Below are 25,842 nucleotides of genomic sequence, written 5' to 3' on the forward strand. Positions count from 1 at the left end.
AATCTGAGAGAATGGTACAGTTTGGGAGGTGAAGAACTTTTGTATATAAAAGAATAGCAGGACTTAGAAACATAGAAACATAGAAAGATGACGGCAGAAAAGGGCTATAGCCCATCAAGTCTGCCCACTCTACTGACCCACCCCATTAAGTCTGAGTACTAATGACCTAGTTCCTTAACTCGACCCTCGTAAGGATCCTACTAGGGCATCCCATTTATTCTTAAAGTCAATAACGCTGGTGGCCTTGATCACCTGCTCTGGAAGCTTGTTCCAGTGATCTACAACCCTTTCTGTGAAGAAATACTTCCTTATGTCACTATCGAATTTCCCTCCTCTGAGTTTGAATGGATGTCCCCTTGTGACCGAGGGTCCCCTGAGAAAGAAGATGTCTTCTTCCACCTCGACACGTCCCGTGATGTATTTAAATGTCTCAATCATGTCCCCCCTCTCCCTGCGCTCCTCTAGAGTGTAGAGCTGCAATTTGTTTAGTCTTTCTTCGTACTTGGATGTGATAGCATGGTCAAACATTTTGAAAAGGCGAAGGCGAAAGCCAGAAGGATGCTTGGGTACATAGGGAGAGGAATGGTCAGTAGGAAGAAGGAGGTATTGATGCCTCTGTATAAGACTCTGGTGAGACCTCATTTAGAATATTGTGTACAATTCTGGAGACCATATCTTCAAAAAGATATAAACAGGATGGAGTTGGTCTAGAGGAAGGCTACTGAAATAGTCAATTTTCTTTGTTATAAGGTATACGGCAGTGGTCTCAAACACAAACCCTTTGCAGGGCCACATTTTGGATTGGTAGGTACTTGGAGGGCCTAAAAAAAAATAGTTAATGTCTTATTTAAAGAAATAGAACATCCAACAAAACCCAAAAATAGGGGAGAAAAAACAAGAAATTACACAAAAGAAAAATCTCCCCACTTCCCCAAAGAAACAAAAGGGTAAGGGGGAGAGATAGCCCGAACAACGTGCAATCACAACTCAAATTATAATTGCACGTTGTTCGGGCTATCTCTCCCCCTTACCCTTTTGTTTCTTTGGGGAGTTGAGAGATTTTTCTTTTGTGTTATTTAAAGAAATGACAATTTTGCATGAGGTAAAACTCTTTATCTATATACTAGCTGATGCCCCGGCGTTGCACGGGTATTTAATTATAGCAATAACACTGTAAATGGATTCAAATAAAGATACTTTATAGTGGTGAATGAAATTATTTTTTTACAGCTTAATAAAAATTATAATGTGAAATATTTGACAAAATGAATACAATACAACTAACGCAAAACGTGATTATAAACAACAATTTTAGTTTCATCTCCTGGAGCAAGAACATATAAATTATTGGGTGAACCCACCCTTGAGCAAGCAACATAGAGTTGTGGGCCGCGAGACCCCCAGAACATATCACCCCAGGTAGTGAGGGATCTGCATACCAAGTTTCGTTCAAATCGGTCAAGCCGTTTTTGAATTACTGTGAGAATGGCAGCTTTTTACATTTTTTTCCATTGACATGAATGGGTGAAATCTGATTAACTGTTTGTAGCTCCGCCCACGTGTGCAGGTGGGCCGCAAGACCCCCATAACATATCACCCCAGGTAGTGAGGGATCTGCATACCAAGTTTCGTTCAAATCGGTCAAGCCGTTTTTGCGTGATCGCGGCACATACTCACACACATACATACATACACACATACATACCTCCGATTTTATATATATCTATATATATAAAATCGGAGGTATGTATGTGTGTATGTATGTGTGTATGTGCCGCGATCACGCAAAAACGGCTTGACCGATTTGAACGAAACTTGGTATGCAGATCCCTCACTACCTGGGGTGATATGTTATGGGGGTCTTGCGGCCCACCTGCACACGTGGGCGGAGCTACAAACAGAAAATCAGATTTCACCCATTCATGTCAATGGAAAAAATGTAAAAAGCTGCCATTCTCACAGTAATTCAAAAACGACTTGACCGATTTGAACGAAACTTGGTATGCAGATCCCTCACTACCTGGGGTGATGTGTTCTGGGGGTCTCGCGGCCCACAACTCTATGTTGCTTGCTCAAGGGTGGGTTCACCCAATAATTTATATGTTCTTGCTCCAGGAGATGAAACTAAAATTGTTGTTTATAATCACGTTTTGCGTTAGTTGTATTGTATTCATTTTGTCAAATATTTCACATTATAATTTTTATTAAGCTGTAAAAAAATAATTTCATTCACCACTATAAAGTATCTTTATTTGAATCCATTTACAGTGTTATTGCTATAATTAAATACCCGTGCAACGCCGGGGCATCAGCTAGTAGTTTATAAATCTTTCCTTTTGGCTAAGTCTTAATAATATTGTAATTTATAGCTAAAGAGACATAGGATCAAGAAACAGTTTCATTTTACTTTTGTGATTATGATAAACATACCGAGGGCTTCAAAATAGTACCTGGTGGGTCGCATGTGGCCCCCCAGGACTTGAGTTTGAGACCACTGGTATACGGGGACAGACTTAAAGATCTCAATATGTATACTTTAGAGGAACGGTAGGAGAGGGGCGATATAATATTGGTACTAGATGATTGGTATGTGTCACGTTAGGATAAAAACTTGTATTAAAAAATCTTGGATTGTAACTATGGAAAATCTAACCTGTTAACTGTATACTATGTATGTTTAACCTGTCACCTGTTCTGAGCTCTTTGGGGAGAACAGGATAAAAAAATGAATTAAATAAATACCTATGTGGCATAAACTCTGGAAAGAGGGGGTGTAGGATGAAAGTGAAAGGGGATAGATTCAGAAGCTCCATGTAACCTCAGAAAATACTGTCTCGCGGAAAGGGTGGTGAATGTTTGGAATGGCCTCTTTGTGGAGGTGGTGGAGACAAAAAAGTGTATCTGAATTCAAGAAAGTTTGGGACAAGTAGGTTGGTTCTCTGGGGGGAGATGGCACGGTTAGGCAGACTAGATAGAAACATGGAAACATAAGGCCTATGTATAACTCAATATTGAGAACCTGAATCTGGGTACTGGATGGCACTGCATGTCCAGATACTGTTTAGCTGGTTCTAGTCACTGTTCCCTCTGAGCACCTTTTTAAGGTGCTTTTCTCCTTCTTCCTGGACATTGCCAGTGGGAGGTGCTGTTTCAATCAAGCTGTCAGGACCCCAAGGAACCTGCCTATCTCTAGTGATTGAAAATACAATATTGAAGTACTGCTCCCCACTGACAACAATGTGATTGGAGGACTCCCACTCAGAGGAAACAGTGGTGCCATTTAGTCATATAGCAGGCTTATTCACACCAGTACCTGGTGCGTCAACTGCGACACACAAGACTATACTTCCACCCACTTCACTTTGCTCTGATCGTTCAGATGATGGTCTTACCTCAACTGGACTATTGCAATTCTGCCTACCTTGGCATCAACACCACTCTTATCCACAAACCGCAGTTCATCCAGAACACAGCCATTAGACTAATCTACATTCTTCAAATTAAAGAAATATGATTCAATCTCAACCTTCATCAGGCAACTACACTGGCTCCCAATATCTTCCTTAATAATTTTCAAAACTTCATGTATCCTACACCAGATTCTATACGGAAACTCAGCAGCCCCTCTCATCCATTTATTCTCTACTGTATGGTCAACATCAAGAAGAATCCTTAACAGAGTTCAGCTAAACCTGCTATCCACAAAATACCTCCACTACAAGCTAATTTCCCACTCTATGCTAACTTATCTGGGTGTAAAAACCTGGAATGACCTACCAGAAGCAATCAAAAAAGAGACAAACTACACAGCATTCAGGAAAAACCTGAAGACCCATCTCTTTGACAATTAACTGTCTCAACTTCTGTATAGCAGCCCCTACTTCTAGGCCCCTCCCCTTGCTTCTCCTTGCCCCCCCTACAACCTTCCCACTTCCTCTTTGATCTGTCGCCTTCAGCTTGTATAGGTTTCTGTGACTCACAAATGGAAGATTAGATTAGATATGTAAACAGTTAAAGTTTGGATAGCTTTTTTTTGTCCTAACTATCCAGACTATTACCCAGAAGGTAGACTGAACATCACCACCAACTGGTAATTCCCAGCTCCATGTACACTCAACCCTGGTACTACCTGGATAGTACTAAGAAAGTCTGATTAGAATAATGCTGTTGAAAATCCTAATATATACCTGGACAGAGGAACTTGTATGGGTAGGACCCATTCCTACCTCAATAAATCCCACTGAATATTGACCCCTTTCTTTTTTCTTTGGTGACATCATCATCAGCAGTCCAGGCTGGGTGAGTGTATTTAAGTGAGACAAGAACAAGCCGCGGCCATTTTGATAGCATAGTAGATGATGGCAGAGAAACCACTCATCCAATTTGGTTGTTTCTTGTGCACTGCTCTAGCTAAAGGTGTCTTCCAGCTGTCAGCCTTAAAGATGTGACTGCCTGTCGGAGATTATTTTTTGTCCAAACTATTTTCTTTTCTATTTGGTCCTGTGCCATTCTGAATAAGTGAGCACGGGAACTGGACGCTGGCACACTCATAAGCTGCAGCTGTAAAGTAAGCTGCTAGCTTTCACTCAAGGTGTGAAAAATAATTTTAAAAATGCAACATGACGCTAACGTAAAGTTACCAAAATAATTTTATTGTTTTAATTTTTCCAATCATGACACCAAAAGAATAAAGCATAATTGCATTAGCAGTTACGTTAGCGGGAGATCGTTATTGTTGCCAAAATGCTGGCCTTCTGATAACGAGCTCAGTTCAATATTTTGAAACACTCCCATTATATACTTTTGACTCAGTGTGACATCATCAGCTTGACAGCCAATAAAAATCAACAAAGGTGGTGTTTAAAGTTAGACAAAGAAAAAAGTTTCAGAAATTACATTTGTTGGTTTACATTCATTTCTGAATATACATTATCCTTTTCACAAAGGTATATTAAGATCATCATTTATTAAAAAGGTGCTGAAATGTTCTCAGCTTGCCTGTCAGCTGTTTCATGTTATCTACAAACAGTGCTGAAAATTAGTCAGCCTGCTTGTCATTACAATAAAGGAGAAGGAGGACGAAAAGGAGGGGCTGTTTTCCCCCTCTCCCTGCTAAAGACTGTTACAGAATCAGAATCAGATCTCTGATTCTAACTTAACCATTTCATTTTAAGTACTACAAATCCATTCATACCACACATTCAGCACTTGCTTGGGCCCAAGCATTCATAATTTTCATTCATATCTCGGCCATTCATATTTCATAAATGTTATATCTCAGTTTAGGATACGTAATCCAATATACTTTTCCTACCCAGCCTAAGGCACATCTGGTATCAATTAACACCACGATGCTGAGAAGCGTGAAAACTAAACAAAGACAAGGAAAAAACTGAACACAAAATGGAGTCCATGCACATCCTGATTTCCTCCATGATCTAGCCCAATAGCAAAGTACATAAAAATAATATTATTATACTTTCCCTTATATTAATCTGTAGTGTGTTTTTCTGGCCTTGACTGCATCCATATTCAGATTTTTCTTCACCCGTTTTTCGTATGCTTCTATTGGGCATGGCCTTAACTGACACATATGCTTGTATCTAACTAGAGTTACCCAGAATCATACGAAAAACAGGCACTTTTGTAGAAAAACTCTACAAAAATACTGCACTATCATGTTCTGATATCCATTCCATTACTGTCCCATAAACATCACCCCCTACTGGCCACGAGCCACTACTGCTCAATAAGTGAGCACACAAGTTCCCCACGTCTGAGAAGGCTTTGTTTATTGAAGGCAAGTTAGTAGTCCAGTATCATACCTATATACTTAAATTCTTCAACAAGGGTAACATATCAACCACATAGAATGGGGGACAAAAGTAGCTGAGGAGGGTAACCTGTCAGCTAACACACGGTAGTTTGAGGGTTTAAAGCAGGGGTGTCCAACCTGAGGCCCCGTGAAGTATTTTGTGCAGCCCTGGTCAAGGGCGATGCAGTGTTTTCCTCTGCTGCTCCCGGGTATTTACCATCTTGCCGGCTCCCTCCTCTGTTTTGCTGCAGTTTTTGCACATTTGTGCGGCCCCAGAAACATTTTTTTTCGGCCAATGCAGCCCAGGGAAGCCAAAAGGTTGGACACCCCTGGTTTAAAGGCAAGATGGCTGGAAAGTAACCAATTAGGAATAGCAGACATAGTCATTCTGAAGATCCCAATCTTATCAAATTCAACAAGTGAATTAAGAGAATTATCACCCATATAGAAACATAGAAACATAGAAAGATGACGGCAGAAAATGGCTATAGCCCATAAGTCTGCCCACTCCACTGACCCACCCCCTTAAGTCTATACCCTAGTGACCCTATTCCTTATCTTCATCCTCGTAGGGATCCCACATAGGTATTCCATTTATTCTTAAAGTCTGGGACACTGCTGGCCTCGATCACCTGCACTGGAAGCTTGTTCCAATGATCTATCACTCTTTCCATGAAGAAGTACTTCCTGGCGTCACCATGAAATTTCCCTCCCCTGAGTTTGAGCGGATGCCCTCTTGTGGCTGAGGGTCCTTTGAGAAAGAAAATATCATCTTCCACCTCGACATGTCCCGTGATGTACTTAAATGTCTCAATCATGTCTCCCCTCTCCCTACGTTCTTCGAGAGTGTAGAGCTGCAATTTGTTCAGTCTTTCTTCGTATGAGAGACCCCTGAGCCCCAAGACCATCCTGGTGGCTATCCGCTGAACCGATTCAATTCTGAGCACATCTTTACGGTAATGTGGCCTCCAGAATTGCACACAGTATTCCAGATGAGGTCTCACCATGGCTCTGTACAACAGCATTATGACTTCAGGCTTCCGGCTGACGAAACTTCTCTTGATACAACCCATTATCTGCCTTGCCTTAGATGAAGCCTTCTCCACTTGAGTGGCAGTTTTCATGTCTGCACTGATGATTACTCCTAAATCTCGTTCTGCTGTAGTCCTAGTTAAAGTTTCTCCATTCAAGGTGTAAGCTCTGCATGGATTGTCTCTTCCAAGGTGCATGTCCTTACATTTCTTGGCGTTGAAGCCTAGCTGCCAGGTCGAGGACCAACTTTCTAATGTAAGCAGGTCCTGCGCCATAGTATCCTGTAGATTGCATTCACTTACTATATTACATAGTTTAGCATCATCAGCGAATAATGTTATCTTACCTTGAAGCCCTTGAGTCAGATCACCTATGAATATATTGAAAAGGAGTGGACCCAGGACTGAGCCCTGCGGCACTCCGCTGGTCACCTCCGATGTTTTAGAGAGGGTACCGTTAACCACCACCCTCTGAAGTCTGCCGCTTAGCCAATCATTGACCCATGCAGTTAGCGTGTCTCCTAAGCCCATCGATTTCATCTTGCTCAGCAGCCTGCAGTGTGGGACGCTGTCAAAGGCTTTGCTGAAGTCCAGGTACACGACGTCCAAGGACTCTCCCAGATCCAACCTTCTTGTTACCCAATCGAAGAAGCTGTTGAGATTGGATTGGCAGGATCTACCCTTGGTGAATCCATGTTGACTGGGATCCCGTAGACTCCCCTCATTCAAGATCATGTCTAATCTACGTTTAATTAGTGTTTCCATGAGTTTACACACTATCGATATGAGACTCACCGGTCTATAGTTTGCAGCCTCTGCCTTGCAACCCTTTTTATGCAGAGAAATGATGTTAGCTGTTTTCCAGTCCAAGGGAACTTTCCCCGTACTAAGTGAGAGATTGAAGAGCACGGCCAACGGTTCCGCCAGGACGTCGCTCAACTCTCTGAGCACTCTTGGGAGCAAATTGTCCGGTCCCATGGCTTTGTTCACCTTGAGTTTTGTCAGTTCGCTGTATACGTCTCCTGGTGTGAACTCAAAATTCTGAAACGGGTCCTCCGCGATTTGCTTTGCCTTCAACTGTGGACTGTGTCCCGGTGCCTTGCAGGTGAAGACTGAGCAGAAGTATTCATTCAGTAGTTCGGCTTTATCGGAATCTGCTTCCGCGTAGTTTCTGTCTGGTCTCCTAAGGCGTACTATCCCGTCTGTGTTCCTTTTCCTATCACTAATATACCTGAAGAGGGATTTGTCCCCTTTCTTAATGTTTTTCGCCAGAGTTTCTTCCACTCGAAGTTTGGCCTCCCTAACTGCCGTTTTGACCGCTGCAGACCTGGTCTTATATTCCACGTTAGCTTCTCTCTATAATGTGCACTAATATTGTAGGATTGGATAAGGAGATCAAGAGGGCTGAGGAAAATATTGTATAGAAGCAGAGCAAGGATGGAGCCTTATAGGACCCAAGTAAAGTGGTATTGGGAGGATGAAACATGCACTGAAAATGAAGAATAACGGCAATGGAAGATAAGACACAAACCAGCAATGGTTTGTGCCTGTAACTTTGCTAGTCTAGACAATAATATCTGATGATCCACAATATCAAAGGTTGCAGAGAGGTTGAAGGAGACAACTAAGGCAATCTTTCCATTGTCAAAAGTGGTAGACATTTTGAAGGGAAGTAAAGGCAGTCTTTGTGTTGTGGCCAGTTTTAAATTCCGATTGACAGGGGTGAAGTACAATTTTGTGAGCGCTCTTCGAGGACAACTTTTTCTGTTATAGGGGAAAACACCCTCCAGGAATTCAAGACAAAGTTAGACAAGTTCTTGCTGAACTAGAATGTACGCAGGTAGAGCTGGTCTCAGTTAGGGCACTGGTCTTTGACCTAGGGGCCGCCGCGGGAGCGGAGCGGACTGCTGGACACGATGGAACACTGGTCTGACCCAGCAGCGGCAATTCTTATGTTCTTACAATGTTTGATGGTATTCTAGGGAAATTATAAATTTGGAAAACTGGGTGATTTTAAGCTTGGAGTAACCACTCTTTTGTCCATACTAGATCATTCCTAATGTTTTGGAGTACTTAGCTTGTTGCTGGTATATTCTGCAAAGTTTATATTGAATTATGTGCAGTCTTTTGTATCTTGTGATTGTCTTATTTGTTTTGTGAATGCTTTATTTCACTCCTGCTTTGAATTGTAAATAAGGAGGGTAAAACCTTTCAAAAGAAATAAACAAATAAATCAGGGCTATCTTAAAATCTCCCTCCTGGAACTTGTTAGAATTAGCAGTTCTGAAAAAATGATGGCTAAATTAGCTGTACCTGTCTTTCCACAGTCATTGGAATGTAATACTTGTAGCAAGCGGCTCATTAGAGTTGTGTCTATGCAAAACAGAGCCACTGCTGGTAACATTTTATCTAAGAGATCTAATGCAGAATAGTAATAGTAATTTTTATATACCGTCAGACACCAAGAAAGGCTCGATGGTTTACAGTAATAAACTATAGTCCAAAGACCATTAGCTTAGCAAAAATGAAAATAAAAAAAAATGCATAAATTAGGTATACATATATCAGAAATTAATATGTTACTAAAATAACATAAATGCTTTTGAAATAGCCGTGTTTAGTAGTTTGCGAAAATGCTTCTAATTTTGCTCGTCATAGATCATCAGGAAGGGAATTCCATAAATTTGGTGCCACAGCAAAAAAATAGCTTTTTAAGAGATGATAGCAAACAAATATTCAAGGTTAATGATAAAGCCAATTTATTGAAATGAAGCTGCCTGCTAAGTCTGCATAATAAGTTTCAAGTTTATTTAAAAATTCTTATACCGCCCAATCAAGCCTTCTAGGCGGTGTACAAAAACACCAAAACAATGCACCAAATAAAATACAATTTAAACAGAAACAAACCAGGGGAAATGACAATTTTTAAAGACATTGACGAACGAGAACAAAAGGGAAGAAGGGATAGAACTACAATTGATAGAGAGAAAGAGAACACACAAGGGAAGAATAACAAAGGAAGGGGGGAACTAAAGGTAAAAACTTTTATCCCAGGGCAAGCAAGCAGCCTATTCTCACATATGGGTGACGTCATCAACGGAGCCCGGATGCGGACGCCTCACAAGCAGACTTGCTTGAATAAACCAGAAGTTTTGAGTTGCCCGCACCGCGCATGTGCGAGTGCCTTCCCACCCAGCACAGAGTGCATCTCCTCAGTTCTCAGTTTTCCGTGGAGCCGAGAAGTCCATCTTTGACTCTCTGTGTTTAACTTCGTTACTTCGTGCCTTCTCTAAATCGTGGTTTGTATTTTTTTCCTCATGAATCACTGTTCTTATTTTATTTGTTTTATTTCTAGATTAAAAAAAAAAATTTTTTTCATCTTTCGTCCGTTTGCCGGAACAGGCCGCTCGGCCGCAGCCCGAGGCCTTTGATGTTACGGCGGCTATTTTTTCTTCTATTTCCCAGCCTGTCACGGGCTTCAAGAAGTGTAGCAAGTGCCAGCGTGTGATTTCTCTTACGGACCCACACCGTCGGTGCCTCAAATGCCTTGGGCCGAAACATCAATCAAAGTCGTGCCTGCGCTGTGCTATGCTTCAACCTCGAGCCTTCAACCGTTGTTGTATTTTGGTGAATAAGCTCTTCGGGATGGATTCTTCCTCTGATCCCTCGACTTCGAAGGCGACCTTGGCCTCGACTTCGACCGAGGCCCCTCCTGCTTCTAATGCTTCCACCTCGAGCCTCATCAGACCTTCGTCGTTTGCAGCGGCTCTCTCTTCGACGGCATCTGCTGTATCTTCCCCTGTTTCCTCAGGTCAGATAGCTCAGCAAACAGTTCCAGCAGTAGTGATTAAAGTGCCTAAGTCTTCCAAGTCAAAGCACAATCACACTGCCTCGGTGGAACCTCCAGCCAGAGCAGGTGGTCTGGTTTCAGATGCGGATCCATCCTTGCCGGCTTCTTTCCAGACCATGTTGGAGAAGCAATTCATTCAGTTCCTTACTAATATGGGACCGAAGCTTCTTCCTCTCATCCAGCCTGGGCATTCAGCAGACTCCCGTGAGGTCAAGCCGCTTCCTTTGCCTCAGTCTAAGCTTACACATTCTTTGCAGGGAGCAGAGTCTCTGTGAGTGTCTGGTCTGGCCTCCAAGCACGTAAAGCAAGGAGCAGAATCTTTGAAACTGCTTCAGCAGGAATCCTCACACTCTATACAAGGAGCAGAGTCTTTGGGAGTGCATCGAGGTTCCTCCATCAAGCCTCTGGAGCTTCGATCTACAGCCTCCAGTCCTATCCATTCTTTGATAGCATCGGCTGCTTCTGTTTCCGAGGCGAAGTCTCCTCGATCTTTGAGATCTGCTTCCAGGCACAGTTCTCACCAACGATCGAGGCCTTCATCGAGGCATCCTTCCAGGCATGGTTCTTCTTTTAAAGAACGACCTTCTTCAACTAAGCCTCGATCTACCCCTATTTCGACTAGACCACCGACTCCTCATTCGAGGTCTCCAATGCCGAACCTCGAAGATGCAGTGGTTTCAATTGCTTCGTCCAAGTCTCCATATTCTTTTGATGCCTTTTTTCCTGCCGAAGCTTCATCTTTGACCCAGGCTGTCTTGACGTTCTCGAGTCCTTCTCGAGGCAAATTATTGGCAGATAAACTATCTTTCTCATCTTTTCTTCGTCAGATGGCTGTGGACTTGGATTTTCCATTAGATACTGGCTCCAAATACTCTAAGGCAGCGATGGCGAACCTATGGCACGCGTGCCAACTGTGGCACGTGAAGGCCTTGCAGCTGGCACGCGTAGGCCGCCGTCAGGGCAGTACTACCAGGGGGTTCACAGGAGAGAGAGCTGAACGGGGACGATGGGGGACCTGCAGGGTTAAATATAATTCGAGCTGCGAGGCTCGTCTTCTACTCCGACTGCCCTGCCGCTCACACAGCCGATCGGAAATCTTCCCCGACGTCAGCGCTGACGTCGGAGGGAAGGCTTAAGCAAAGCCCACCCTCCGACATCAGCGCTGACGTCGGGGAAGACTTCTGATCGGCTATGTGTGCGCGGCGGGACAGGCAGGAAATAGAAGACAAGCCTACGCGGCTCGAGCTACATTTTGCTGAGAAAGTTGCTAAGATGGGCTGGGAGACAAACGGGGAACACAAAAGGGGGAGGGAGTGCGTTTTGGACACAAGGCATGAACTTGGGAGAAAGGAAGGGAGGGAAAGAGATGCTGAGGTGGGGGAGGGAATGGGTTTTTGCACACAGAAGGCATGGACTTGGGAGAGAGGAACGGAGGGAAAGAGATGCTGAGGTGGGGAGGGAATGGGTTTTTAGACACAGAAGGCATGAACTTGGGAGAGAGGAAGGGAGGGAAAGAGATGCTGAGGTGGGGGAGGGAATGCATTTTTGGACACAGAAGGCATGAACTTGGGAAAGAGGAAGGGAGGGAAAGAGATGCTGAGGTGGGGGAGGGAATGCATTTTTGGACACAGAAGGCATGAACTTGGGAAAGAGGAAGGGAGGGAAAGAGATGCTGAGGTGGGGGAGGGAATGCATTTTTGGACACAGAAGGCATGAACTTGGGAAAGAGGAAGGGAGGGAAAGAGATGCTGAGGTGGGGGAGGGAATGCATTTTTGGTCACAGAAGGCATGAACTTGGGAGAGAGGAAGGGAGGGAAAGAGATGCTGAGGTGGGGGATGGAATGGGTTTTTGGACACAGAAGGCATGGACTTGGGAGAGAGGAAGGGAGGGAATGGGTTTTTGGACACAGAAGGCATGGACTTGGGAGAGAGGAAGAGAGGGAAAGAGATGCTGAGGTGGGGGAGGGAATGGGTTTTTGCACACAGAAGGCATGAACTTGGGAGAGAGGAAGGGAGGGAAAGAGATGCTGAGGTGGGGGATGGAATGGGTTTTTGGACACAGAAGGCATGGACTTGGGAGAGAGGAAGGGAGGGAATGGGTTTTTGGACACAGAAGGCATGGACTTGGGAGAGAGGAAGGGAGGGAAAGAGATGCTGAGGTGGGGAGGGAATGGGTTTTTGCACACAGAAGGCATGAACTTGGGAGAGAGGAAGGGAGGGAAAGAGATGCTGAGGTGGGGGAGGGAATGGGTTATTGGCACAGAAGGCATGGACTTGGGAGAGAGGAAGGGAGGGAAAGAGATGCTGAGGTGGGGGAGGGAATGGGTTTTTGCACACAGAAGGCATGAACTTGGGAGAAAGGAAAGGAGGGAAAGAGATGCGGAGGTGGGGGAGGGAATGGGTTTTTGGACACAGAAGGCATGGACTTGGGAGAGAGGAAGGGAGGGAAATAGATGCTGAGGTGGGGGAGGGAATGTGTTTTTGGACACAGAAGGCATGAACTTGGGAGAGAGGAAGGGAGGGAAAGAGATGGTTGTGTACACGGGGAATAGAAGAAAGGAGAATTTTTGGTCATAGGGAGGGAGTGGCATACCAAGGTGGCATACCAAGTTGGGGGTGGGGGCGGTCTGCCCCGGTTTTACGCCCCAAGGGGGTGCACAGCTGGCCACCCTCCAGTGTTCTCCCTAGGCTGGCAAACTGCATCTCTTTAGCCACTTGAGTGCCACCGCCGCCATTGGGAACAGGCCGGTGCCAAGTTCTCCCTGCTTTTCCCTGTGGGGCCGACTAACTCTCGCCACCCGCGTCAATTCTGATGTCGGAGAGGACGTTCTGGGCCAGCCAATCGCTGCCTGGCTGGCCCAGAATGTCCTCTCCGATGTTAGAATTGACGTCGAGTGGCGAGAGTTGGTCGGCCCCGCGGGGAAGAGAAGCAGGGTGAACTTGGCACAGGCCTGTTCCCGATAGTGGCAGTGGCAGCCTATTCCCCAGTGGCGATGGCAGCATTTTCCCAATGGTGGTGGCATAGGGGAGGGCAAGGAAAAAGAAAGAAAGGGGGGGGACAGGGAGCCAGAAAAAAAAAAAAGAAAGAGGGCTGGGTGAAACAAAGAAAAATGGGGGCACAGAGAGAGAGAAAGACAGACATACAGAATGAAAGGGGGTATGGAGAGAGAGAAAAAGAAAGAAGGGGGCAGGGTGAAACAAAGAAAAAGTTTGGGGAGGGAATGAGGTCTGGAGGAGAGGAAGCATACAGGAGGCTGAAAAAAGGGAAGAAATATTGGATGCACAGTCAGAAGAATAAAGTGCAACCAGAGACTGATGAAATTACCAAAGGTAGGAAAATGATTTTATTTTCAATTTAGTGATCAAAATGTGTCCGTTTTGAGAATTTATATATGCTGTCTATATTTTGCACTTTGGCCCCCTTTTACTAAACCGCAATTGCGTTTTTTAGCGCAGGGAGCCTATGAGCTTCAAGAGCAGCGTGGGGCATTCAGCGCAGGTCCCTGCGCTAAAAACCGCTATCGCGGTTTAGTAAAAAGGGAGGGGGAATATTTGTCTATTTTTGTATAGTTGTTACTGAGGTGACATTGCATAAAGTCATCTGCCTTGACCTCTTTGAAAACCCGCGGAATATAAATGATAATTAACATTTTCTCTGCATACAGCGTGCTTTGTGTTTTTAAAATTTTATTGTTGGTAGATCATTTTGACTTGGCCACAAAGGTAAGGGGGAGGGGGGGAGCTGCTGAAGGAGTCTACCTTGACGTGGTTGCAGGCTTACAAATCTTTTGGTCAAAGAGTGCGGTGACAGAGAAAAGTATGTGTGTATTCGGCCCATGAATGAAATCATTAAAACATTATAAATTGCCAATAAATTGAAATGAAATCCAAAGGATTGTGAATCAAATTGATTCTCTGACAATACAAAGATTCCAACCTTTAAAAATGATGTTACATAGTTCAGGCAACTTTATAAAGAGTTTTTAGATACTAAAATCTTGTTATTAAGTTTTAATTGACGTGCTGGCACTTTGAGGAAATTCTTTGGTTTTGTGCGGCAGTTTGGGCACTCGGGCTCAAAAAGGTTAGCCATCACTGCTCTAAGGAGTATCTCAAAGTCATCTTCCTCAACCTCCGGCAGAGTCACTTAAGCTTTCTCTTCATAAGCTTTTGAATCAGACTTTTGGTTGATGCCTGGAGACACCTTATACCATACCAGGAAAATTGGACTCTAGATATAAAACTGTGCATCGCAAAGGGTTTGACAACTCATAGTTATCTCATCAATCCCTGCTTGTCAAGTCCTCCTTGAAGAGGTCCCATCCTTCCAAGGTTTATGCCACCGTTCCTCCTGGAAGGGAAGGGAAAACTATGGACAAATTCGGATGTTGTACCTATCAAAATGCCATGATGTCCTCTAAAGTCCTCAATTATAATTTTCATTTTATTACTTATTTTGAGTTCCTCATTTCTCTATTATCAAAGTTCTTGACTTATTTGGATACTCAAAAGCACTTTGAATTTCAAGAAGTCCTTGCTTCTTTATCTCAACTCCGATTACATCTCCTCCAGTCATCTTATGATGCCTTCGAGTTGTCTGCCTGAGCAGCTGCTTGCTCTGTAGCTATGTGTCGCCTTGCCTGGCTTCGTACCATTGACATGGACCCTAATCTTCAAGACCACTTGGCTAATATTCCTTGTGAAGTCAACAACCTCTTTGATGAATCTATCGAGGCAGCCACCAAGAAATTGTCTGACCATGAAAAATCCTTTGCTTTTATTGTCAGACCTAAACCAAAGCCAGCTCCTGCCAAACCTGCACGCCCTGCTCCAATCTATTAACGGCATTTTACTCCGAGGACGGCTCCTTACACTCACTCTCCTCTTAAAAAACAGCAACCTCCGAAGCAAAAAAAGCCTCAATCTTCTGCTGCACCTAAGGCTACTCAGCCTTTTTGACTATTTACCTCCACCGATCTGACTCTGTCTTCTCTTCCCCTATTGGAGGTCGTCTCCATCATTTTTACCACCGATGGATGACTATTACATCTGACCTCTGGATGCTCACCATCATCAGGGAAGGATACTCTCTTCATTTCACTCAGGTTCCACCAGAGCTTCCTCCAAGAGAGTATCCTTCCAATCCTTCCCAGACCGCCCTTCTTCTTCAGGAAGTTCAAGCTCTGCTTTGTCTCCATGCCATCGAACCAGTTCCTTTGGAACAGTACAACAGGGGGTTTTACTCTCGTTACTTCCTTGTTCCGAAGAAGATGGGACAGGGAGGGCAAAATGGGAGGTGGGGTAGCATTATATACTAAAGATGACATTAAGGTCACCAGAATCACAGATGTACAGTACACTGGGGAATCCCTTTGGGTAAATTTGGCCAGAGGGAAGGACAAATGCTTGTATCTTGGCGTAGTATACAGACCCCCAAAACATCAAGAAGACCTAGATTTGGAATTAATCGGAGATATAGAGAATATCACCTTGCGGGGGGACACAGTATTGGTAGGTGACTTCAACATGCCCGATGTGGATTGGGTCACGCTTTTCTCTGCTTCCGGCAGCAGCAGGAAGCTATTAACCTCTTTGAATGGAGCAGGACTCAGGCAACTGGTATTTGAGCCAACAAGGGATCAGGCAATTTTGGACCTGGTACTTACCAATGGAGAAAGTATTGCAGAGGTCTCGGTGGGGGAAACTTTGGCCTCCAGTGACCACAATATGATATGGTTCAATCTCAGGAAAGGTTTCACGAAATCTACCACACTGACCAAGGTTCTCAAGTTCAAGGACACAAACTTCCAAGACATGGGAGACTTCGTTCACCAGGCGCTACAAACCCAAGCAGACACCGACAGCGTGGAAGAAATGTGGTCAACTTTGAAAACCACCATACAGAAAGCAACAAACCGCTATGTTAAATCAGTAAGCAAACGGAGTAGGAACAACAAGCCACAGTGGTTCTCTATGGAGATCTCGGACTCATCAAAGAGAAGAAAAAAGCATTCATCTCTTACAAACAATCAGGGACACAAGACTCCAGAGTAGATTATCTGAACAAATCAAGAGCCGTCAAAGCGGCAGTTAGAGAGGCCAAATTCCGCATGGAGGAGTCTCTAGCAAAGAACATCCAGAAGGGAGATAAATCCTTCTTCAGGTATATTAGTGACAGAAAAAAGAACTCGGGTGGGATAGTACGACTCAGAAAACCAGGTAGAGACGGACTCGGAAAAGGCCCAACTGTTAAATGAATACTTCTGTTCAGTCTTCACCTGCGAGGCGCCGGGAATCGGCCCTCAGCCACAGACAAGGATTAAATCAGTAGACCCGTTTAGTAATTTCAAATTTACACCCAGCAGCGTCTACTGCGAGCTGTCAAAAATCAAGGTCAACAAGGCAATGGGGCCTGACAACCTACACCCTAGGGTACTCAGGGAGTTGGGAGTTTGTCTTGGTGGAACCACTATCCGCGCTCTTCAATCTCTCCCTTAGTACAGGTAACGTCCCGATGGACTGGAAGACGGCTAACGTCATTCCACTACACAAGAAAGGCTCCAGGATGGAGATGGCAAACTACAGACCAGTGAGTCTCACTTCAATAGTGAGCAAACTAATGGAAACCCTAATCAAGCGCCAATTGGATAGGATCATGGACGAGGAGAATCTGCGGGATCCCCGCCAACATGGATTTACTAAGGGGAGATCCTGCCAATCCAACCTGATCAGCTTCTTTGACTGGGTGACGAAGAAGCTGGGTGTTGGTGAGTCCCTGGACATCGTTTACCTGGATTTCAGCAAAGCATTTGATAGCGTGCCACACCGCAGGTTGCTGAACAAGATGAGTTCTTTAGGTTTGGGCGACACATTAACCAAATGGGTTGGGAACTGGCTTGGAGGTAGGCTTCAGAGGGTGATGGTGAATGGCACCCCCTCCGAGATGTCGGAGGTGATAAGTGGAGTGCCACAGGGCTCCGTCCTGGGCCCGATCTTGTTCAACATCTATATAAGAGACTTGACAGAAGGGCTTCGAGGTAGAATAACATTGTTCGCCGATGATGCCAAACTGAGCAATGTAGTGAGCAAAAGCACAACAGACAAAAAAGCAATGACAGACGATATGGTGCATGACTTACTTCTGCTGGAGCACTGGTCTAGGTCCTGGCAACTCAGTTTCAATGCCAAAAAATGCAAAGTCATGCACCTGGGAAGCCAAAATCCATGCAAGATCTACACCTTAAATGGCGAGATCCTGACAAGAACTGAAGCAGAAAGAGACTTGGGGGTGATTGTCAGGGAAGACATGAAGTCTGCAAACCAAGTGGAGCAAGCTTCATCCAAAGCAAGGCAAATCATAGGTTGCATACGCAGGAGTTTCGTCAGCCGTAAACCTGAAGTCATTATGCCACTGTATAGATCCATGGTGAGACCGCACCTGGAGTACTGTGTGCAATTCTGGAGGCCGCATTACCGCAAGGATGTGCTGAGACTGGAATCGGTCCAGAGAATGGCCACCAGGATGGTCTCGGGACTCAGGGAGCTCCCGTACGAGGAGCGGTTGGGGAATTTGCAGCTCTACTCACTCGAGGAGCGTCGAGAGAGGGGAGATATGATCGAGACATTCAAATATCTCACGGGCCGCTTCAAGGTGGAAGAAGACATCTTCTTCTTCAAGGGTCCCACGGCAACAAGAGGGCATTCATGGAAAATCAGGGGCGGGAAACTGCACAGTGACACTAGGAAGTTCTTCTTCACTGAAAGGGTGGTTGATCGCTGGAATAGTCTTCCACTTCAGGTTATTGAGGCCACCAGTGTGGCGGATTTTAAGGCCAGATGGGATAGACATGTGGGATCTATCCGCAAAGATAGATAGGGAGGATCACTGGAGTGGGCAGACTTGATGGGCCGTGGCCCTTATCTGCCGTCTATTTCTATGTTTCTATGTTTCTATGATCTGCAGCCCATTCTGGATCTCAGGGCTCTCAACAAATTTCTGATCAAAGAAAAGTTTTGAATGTTGTTCCTGGCATCACTTTATCCCCTTCTCGAGCAGAACGACTGGTTATGCTCTCTGGATCTCAAGGAGGCCTACACTCATATTCCCATTCATCTGGCCTCCCGTCAATATCTCAGGTTTCGGGTGGGGAATCTACATTATCAGTACAGAGTACTGCCCTTCGGCCTGGCTTCATCACCAAGTGCCTCTTAGTGGTGGCAACAGCTCTACGGAACCATGGTCTTCAGGTATTTCCTTACCTCGACGACTGGCTCATCAAAGATTCAACTTATCAGGGGGTTATTGTAGCGACCCAATGGACTACCTGGTTCCTACAAAGTGTGGGGTTCAAGATCAACTTTTCAAAATCCCAAGTTCAGCCCTCACAAACTCTACAATTCATTGGGGCTGTTCTGGATACTGTCCAACTCAGAGCGTTCCTTCCACAACAATGTCTGGAAGCTCTTCTTCAACTCTGTCACACAGTATCTTCTCGCGCTTCCATCTCAGCGAGACACATGATGGTACTCTTAGGTCACATGGCCTCCACAGTACACGTGACTCCTTTTGCCAGACTTCACCTCAGAATTCCTCAGTGGACTCTGGCATCTCAATGGATGCAAGTTTGCGACCCTCTTTCTCGACACATATCAGTCACTCCTTCATTGAAGCAGTCTCTCCGTTGGTGGATGCTCTCTTCCAATCTCTCCAGAGGCTTGCTGTTCCAATCGCCCCCCATCAGAAGGTCCTCATGACAGACTCTTCGACCTACACTTGGGGCGCTCATCTCGATGGTCTCCATACTCAAGGCCTCTGGACCAGTGTCATATCAATCTGTTGGAACTCAGAGTGATCCTCAAAGCTCTCAGGACGTTTCATCACATGACATTTCATCACTTAACAGTTCATCACATGACACTTCATCACCATGTGCCCAATCAACCCCAGACAATGCTTTTCCTATTTATTAATTTAAATAGGGAAAGCATTGTGTGGGGAATGACTGGGTGTTTGATTTAATACTCACATTTATAGTTGCAATTCATCACTATAGATATTTCATCACATGACACTTCTTCATGCTAAATGTATTCAAATAATAATGTGTGGAAAACTTGTGACAAATGGGGAAGGATGTGCTAGCACACAATGATGCCTGTTCTTTTACACCTAAATATAAACCTCACTAAACCTTCCTATTCATAAACCCCTAAAAGAGCTCAAAATTGGGCAAACAATTGAGTGCAAAAGTGTCCTTTATCTGCAGAACTAAATTAGCTAATGAACTAGTGAGAATTTTTTTTTTCTAATCCTGTCCTCTCTACAATTAGTATTCTACATTTCTGAATAAATGTCAATAAGGATAAGGTTCATACCGAAGGGGTACATCCTGAATTCATATGCGTGTCACTAAATTTTCTGCCTATTCAGACTACAATCATCGCCGCTTGCTCCTCCCCCTCAGGGCCCAGGTTAGGTACCGCTGAGGGAAGGAAGCTCACCACAGCCACAGCCGTTAGAGAAAGCGAAAACGGCACCTGTGGCCAGCACTAAGGAAAAAGCAGCCAACGCTAGAGGCATGTAAAACACCTCCTCCACTTGTTCCCACGAAGGGGGAAGGAGTAAAATGCGGACCTCACGGACCTGACGGACCTCACGGATCTAAATCCACACGTCCTTAAAAATCTGAGGTCCGTGCCGCTTGTAGTTAGTTTCTGTCTCTGACAGACCTTGGTGACAATTTAGTGCTGACGGATCCGTCTCAGCATAGGGAGGGAAAAGTATTAGGATCCGTCAGCGCTACAATGTCACCGAGGTCTGTCAGAGCCAGAGACTAGTGCTAGTGCTGGAGCGGCTCTAAAACAAATCCTTTAAACTGGTTTCCTGCAGCCCCAGTAAATCGGCTCTGAGAGACCTCGATGACATTGTAGCGCTGACGGATCCTAATACTTTTCCCTCCCTATGCTGAGACGGATCCGTCAGCGCTAAATTGTCACCGAGGTCTGTCAGAGGCAGAAACTAACTACAAGCGGCACGGACCTCAGATTTTTAAGGATGTGCGGGTTTAGATCTGCGAGGTCCGTCAGGTCCGCGTTTTACCCCTTCCCCCACGAAGGCAGTATCCCAGAAACAGTCTGCGACTGCTGCATTTCCGAAGGTAAAGTCATGGAGGCCTCTCGCGGGCACTGTGCCTGCTTCGCAGTCCTCTCCTGCCACAAAACAGAACTCTACAGGTAACTTTTTGAATTCTTCTAAATAACTTAGGTCAAAAAAAGCCAGTTTCCGCAGCCCAACTTTCTGGGGACATGGTACCTCCTAAGAAGTTTTCTATGCCTCAGTTACTGAAAGCGGTTTCTACACAGGCACAAAATTCAATGCCTACACTAGTTCATTTTTTTTCTCGCTTTTACAGAATTTTATGAGGGATAGTGCTGCTTTATTCCACCAAATTGCTTCCAATAGCTGGTGTCAACAAGCATTAACTGGCACTGCTTTGTAGTTACCTGCATAAATGCTCAACGGTCTTGTGTGAATGGAGGTATTGACGTAGAACAAAATCTTTTTCCAGAGAAAGGAAAATGGTAAAACCAGAAGACATAATTTGAGGTTGAGGGGTGATACATAAAGTAGGGAAATATGATCATGTCACTCCTCTTTTGAAAGAAGTCCATTGGTTATCTATCATGCACCGTATCACTTATAAAACCTTAATGCTGGTTTTCAAAATCAAACTCTCACGTCTTCCATCTTTTCTCGACAAACTTATCATCCCTCTCTGTTCTTCTCGGACTCTAAAATCAGCAGATCAAAACTTACTGGCCGTTCCTTCCATCAAACAATTCTACTACACTAGGAAAACTTCTCTGTAGTTGCTCCAACCTTATGGAACGCCATGCCACCTCAATTCTGTCATGAAAATCTTCTCGTTAAATTCAAGACCAAACTAAAAACATTCTTATTTCAAGATGCATATCTTAACATCTAAATACCTCCTTTCCCTAAGCCAGTAAAATCTTCTCAACCGCTTTTACGAAGCGACCCTATCCCTGATGTCTAATCCCCTCTTCCCTTTCTTTTAAATTTTTTTTTAAACATTGTTTTAATCGACCTTTCCTTTCCCTTATTACCCTCAAATTCATGTAAGTTCTTGTTTATTGTCTCTTTAATGTTCACTCCTCCCCCATATATATACAATTACTATTTTATTTTTAATTTTATTTCTTTTTAGCTTTGTAAACCGGCCAGATACATGTTGATGGTCGGTATGTTAAAAATAATAAACTTGAAACTTGATAGACTCAAGAGCAATGTAAGGAAATTCTTCTTTACAGAGAGGGTGGTGAATGCCTGGAATGCGGTCCTGAGGGAGGTGGTGGAGAGGAAAACGGTGAGAGAGTTCAAAAAAAGCGTGGTATGAACACAGAAGATCTTGAATCAGAAAAAATTAAGGCCAGTATGGGGCAGGCTTGTGTGGTCTATGTCCGTATATGGCTGTTTGGTTGAGGATGGGCTAGGGAGGGCTTTGATGGCTGGGATGGTTTAGATGGGCTGGAGTGAGCTTTGATGAAATCTAAGCATAGAACCAGGCCCAGCAATAGCTAAGAAGAAGGAAAATTTAAATTAAATCAATAATTTAAAGAGTGGGTAGGGTTAGGCAGACTGGATGGACCATTCAGGTCTTTATTTGCCATCATCTATTATGTTAATATGTTACATTTACTGTCGATTTATGGAGTTCCTTATTTCTTATTGCTTTATATAGTACCTTGTACACCTCTTGGATACAGAAAGTTTTAATAAACACAAACGTGAATGACATATGCCTTTATTCTATAAATTTAGCGCTAGCCTCTATGGCATGCAATTCCAAGGGGGAGGGGAATGACTGGGTCAGGGGTGTGCCAAGCAATTAGATGCTAAATTATACTGTCATTTAGGCATGAAACTGCCAGTATTTGGGTGCAAACATTTCCACCAGCTTTTCACATGGCATAAGTTCTCACACTTAAAATTAGGCACCATAGGACAGAGGAGAGTGTGGCATAGTGGTTAGAGCTAAAGCCTCAGCACCCTGAGATTGTGGGTTCAAACCCTGCGCTGTTCCCTGTGACCCTGGGCAAGTCACTTAATCCTCCACTGCCCCAGGTATACGAGATAGATTGTGAGCTCACCTGAAAGACATTGAGACTCAATAATTGCTGAGAAATATCATTATTGTATGAAACAAATCATATATATTTATAGTTAGGGTTACCATTTGTCGGATCACAAAAACCAGGACACATGACCTCCACCCTGTTCCACCTTTGGCTCTGCATAGTCTCCCCCCAGTTCAGCTTACAGCACCGCCCCCACAAACCTCCTTCCCTGACAAGCTTCGGCCGCCTCTGGAGGGCCCGGAGCATGCGCAGATGTGTGTGATGTCATCTGCGCATTGTAGCGTTGCCGGTACCCGTGGTTCAAGTAGGTCCGGCTCACACTTACATTAGCGCTGCTCTGGCATGCTTCCCTTGAAGGAAGGAAGTCCTGCTGTATAACATTCACCTTCTAGGCAGGAAATAAAAAAAAAAACACAAAGAGTCAATTTTACTGATCCTGCAATATCCACTTTATTCAGTGGTAAAGGAGTCAAGAGTTGACATACTAATAGTCCAAGTTCAAAACCACAAAAAAATCAATTCATGTCAGCAAAACCAAACTAGTGCTAGTCAAAAAGAGTAGATTCAAGCTTTAGCCTTTCATCAGGAAGACTAGGTAAGTAAACAGAAACAAACCTCCAAAAGCAAAAATGCGGCTGTCTTTACATTCAAACAGAATCAATCTTCATCACCTTTTCAAAAGCCCTGTGCACAAGCCTTAAGATAGTCCGGCTTGACCCCAGCCAACTCAGCAGGAGTTGGTGGGGGGAGGGGAGCAAGCGAATCCACTAACTAAGTTTCTGAATTTCAGAATGCCACTAATGGCCCCACTAACCCAACCTGTTTGGACTGTGGATTCTCCCCACCTATTACTTCCCTCGCACACTCCCAAACAGTAACAGTCCCAGTCAGTTTAACTTGGCTGGAAAGTTTAAACGTTTTTTCTTTCTTTTTCCTCCTGCTTCACTCAAGCAGGGCAGCCCCAGCCAGCACAAGTCCCAATCAGCTTATAAAGGAAAGCACCCTTTTTAAGCAGTCCAGAAACATACACAGAGGGCTAATAAACCCCAAACTTCCCAGCCCTGCCACTTAGCTGTCTTCCATCAAGATGTCTTCAGGCAGACTGGGAGTTTCCAAACACTCCATAGGTTCTTCCGTGGCTGGCTGGTTGGCAGAAAGGTCAGTGTCTGGCTCCTGCATTTCAAAGTCCTGGGACTCAGGAGCACAGCCGGGAGAGACCCTTTCCTGGGCTGGCCCAGGATAGACTGCCCTTCTTCTTCCCAAAGCAGCTTCTAAAGTACTCAGGTGAATACGCCCTGCCCTTTGAGGGGGAGGAGTTACCTGCAAACTCTGTCTAGCTTTCTTTGGGACTTTAATTATTCCCCTCAGCTGGGAGTAACCAGAGGGAGGGAGATTCCTCTGGGGCTGTTGTGAGCTGTTCTGCTCACACTCCTCTCCTCCCTCGAGATCAGTAAAATCTGCATCCAAGGGAAAAACAGCCTTCTCCTTAACTCTGGTCACAATCCTATCCCCGTGGTTAGCTCTCTGGATAACTGGGCAGGGTTTAGCTAAAACCTGTCCTGGCAAAGGCTGAGCTACCGGGATAGGATTGTGACAGCATGCTCAGATGCCCTCCTGATGCGGCCAGAGTTCTTCGAGGCTTTCCAAAACCCGGACAAATGCCGGGATTTGGAAAGTCCGTTCTGGAACCCAAACAGTCCTCTAAAAAGAGGACATGACCGGGTTTTCCCAGACCCTTTTTTACCCAGGTTTTCTGGTAACCCTATTTATAGTATATATAGAAGTGGTTCCCAAACCTGTCCTGGAGGACCCCCAGGCCAGTCGGGTTTTCAAGATAGCCCTAATGAATATGCATGACAGAGATTTGCATATAATGGAGATGCCAGGAATGCAGATCTGCTCCATGCATATTCATTAGGGCGATCTTGAAAACCCGACTGGCCTGGGGGTCCTCCAGGACAGGTTTGGGAACCACTGATATATAGGGCATGGTAGCTAGGGGGCAAACTGTGGCATCCCCTTCCATTGGTGTACTAAGCAGTGCTTATTTTGCATAATGTTGAGTGGGAGGCTGCTCATTCCTGTGGCCTGTTGGTCTGGGTCCTTCTGAGTTGAAGTTTCAAGTTGAAATTCTTTGATATACCGACTATCAATTCACATGGAATGTTGCTACTCTTTGGGTTTTGGTCAGGTATTAGTGATCTGGATTGGCTCCCCTGGAAACAGGCTACTGGGTTTGACGGACCGTTGGTCTGACCCAGTAAGGCAATTTATTTATTCAATTTTCTATACCATTCTCCCAGGAGAGCTCAGAACGGTTTACATGGGTTTATTCAGGTACTCAAGCATTTTTCCCTGTCTGTCCCGGCACGCTCACAATCTATCTAATGTACCTGGGGCCATGGGGGGATTAAGTGACTTGCCCAGGGTCACAAGCAGCAGCATGGGTTTGAACCCACAACCCCAGGGTGCTGAGGCTGTAGCTTTAACCACTGCGCCACACTCTTCTTATGACAGCTAAAGTGGTTCACGAGTACGTAAAGCATGTTTGCTAGAGAATAGTGAAACAACCGAGGTTCATTACTAGCAGAACTCAGGGCTTCTGAGGAGACGACCAGGAAAATCTATTCTTCTACACACGTGGAGAGACAGGCAGTCATCACCTGCACACTGACACACACATTGCTGTCCACCTAACATTACTGTAAATGTTAATTGTGCATCATATTTTTTCCAGTGTATAAAGTTATACATCTGTTTGCAAAGTTTAATTGGTTTTGTAAGCAAAGCCTTAATGATTGTGATTTTTAATAAGAGCTCCATGTGCTATATTGGTTAATGAATATCACCTACAATGCAAATAACAGTAGTATGGCCTTTTGTCCGCCTCTCTCCGGAATTTAAAGCTGTCATTAGAGCAAAGTATCATCAGATGAGCTTCAATGTAGAGAAATGTAAAGTCTTGCACATAGGGAAAGGAAACCCGA

The sequence above is a fragment of the Geotrypetes seraphini genome, chromosome 3 (genome assembly GCF_902459505.1).
Source record: "Geotrypetes seraphini chromosome 3, aGeoSer1.1, whole genome shotgun sequence".
NCBI lineage: Eukaryota > Metazoa > Chordata > Amphibia > Gymnophiona > Dermophiidae > Geotrypetes > Geotrypetes seraphini.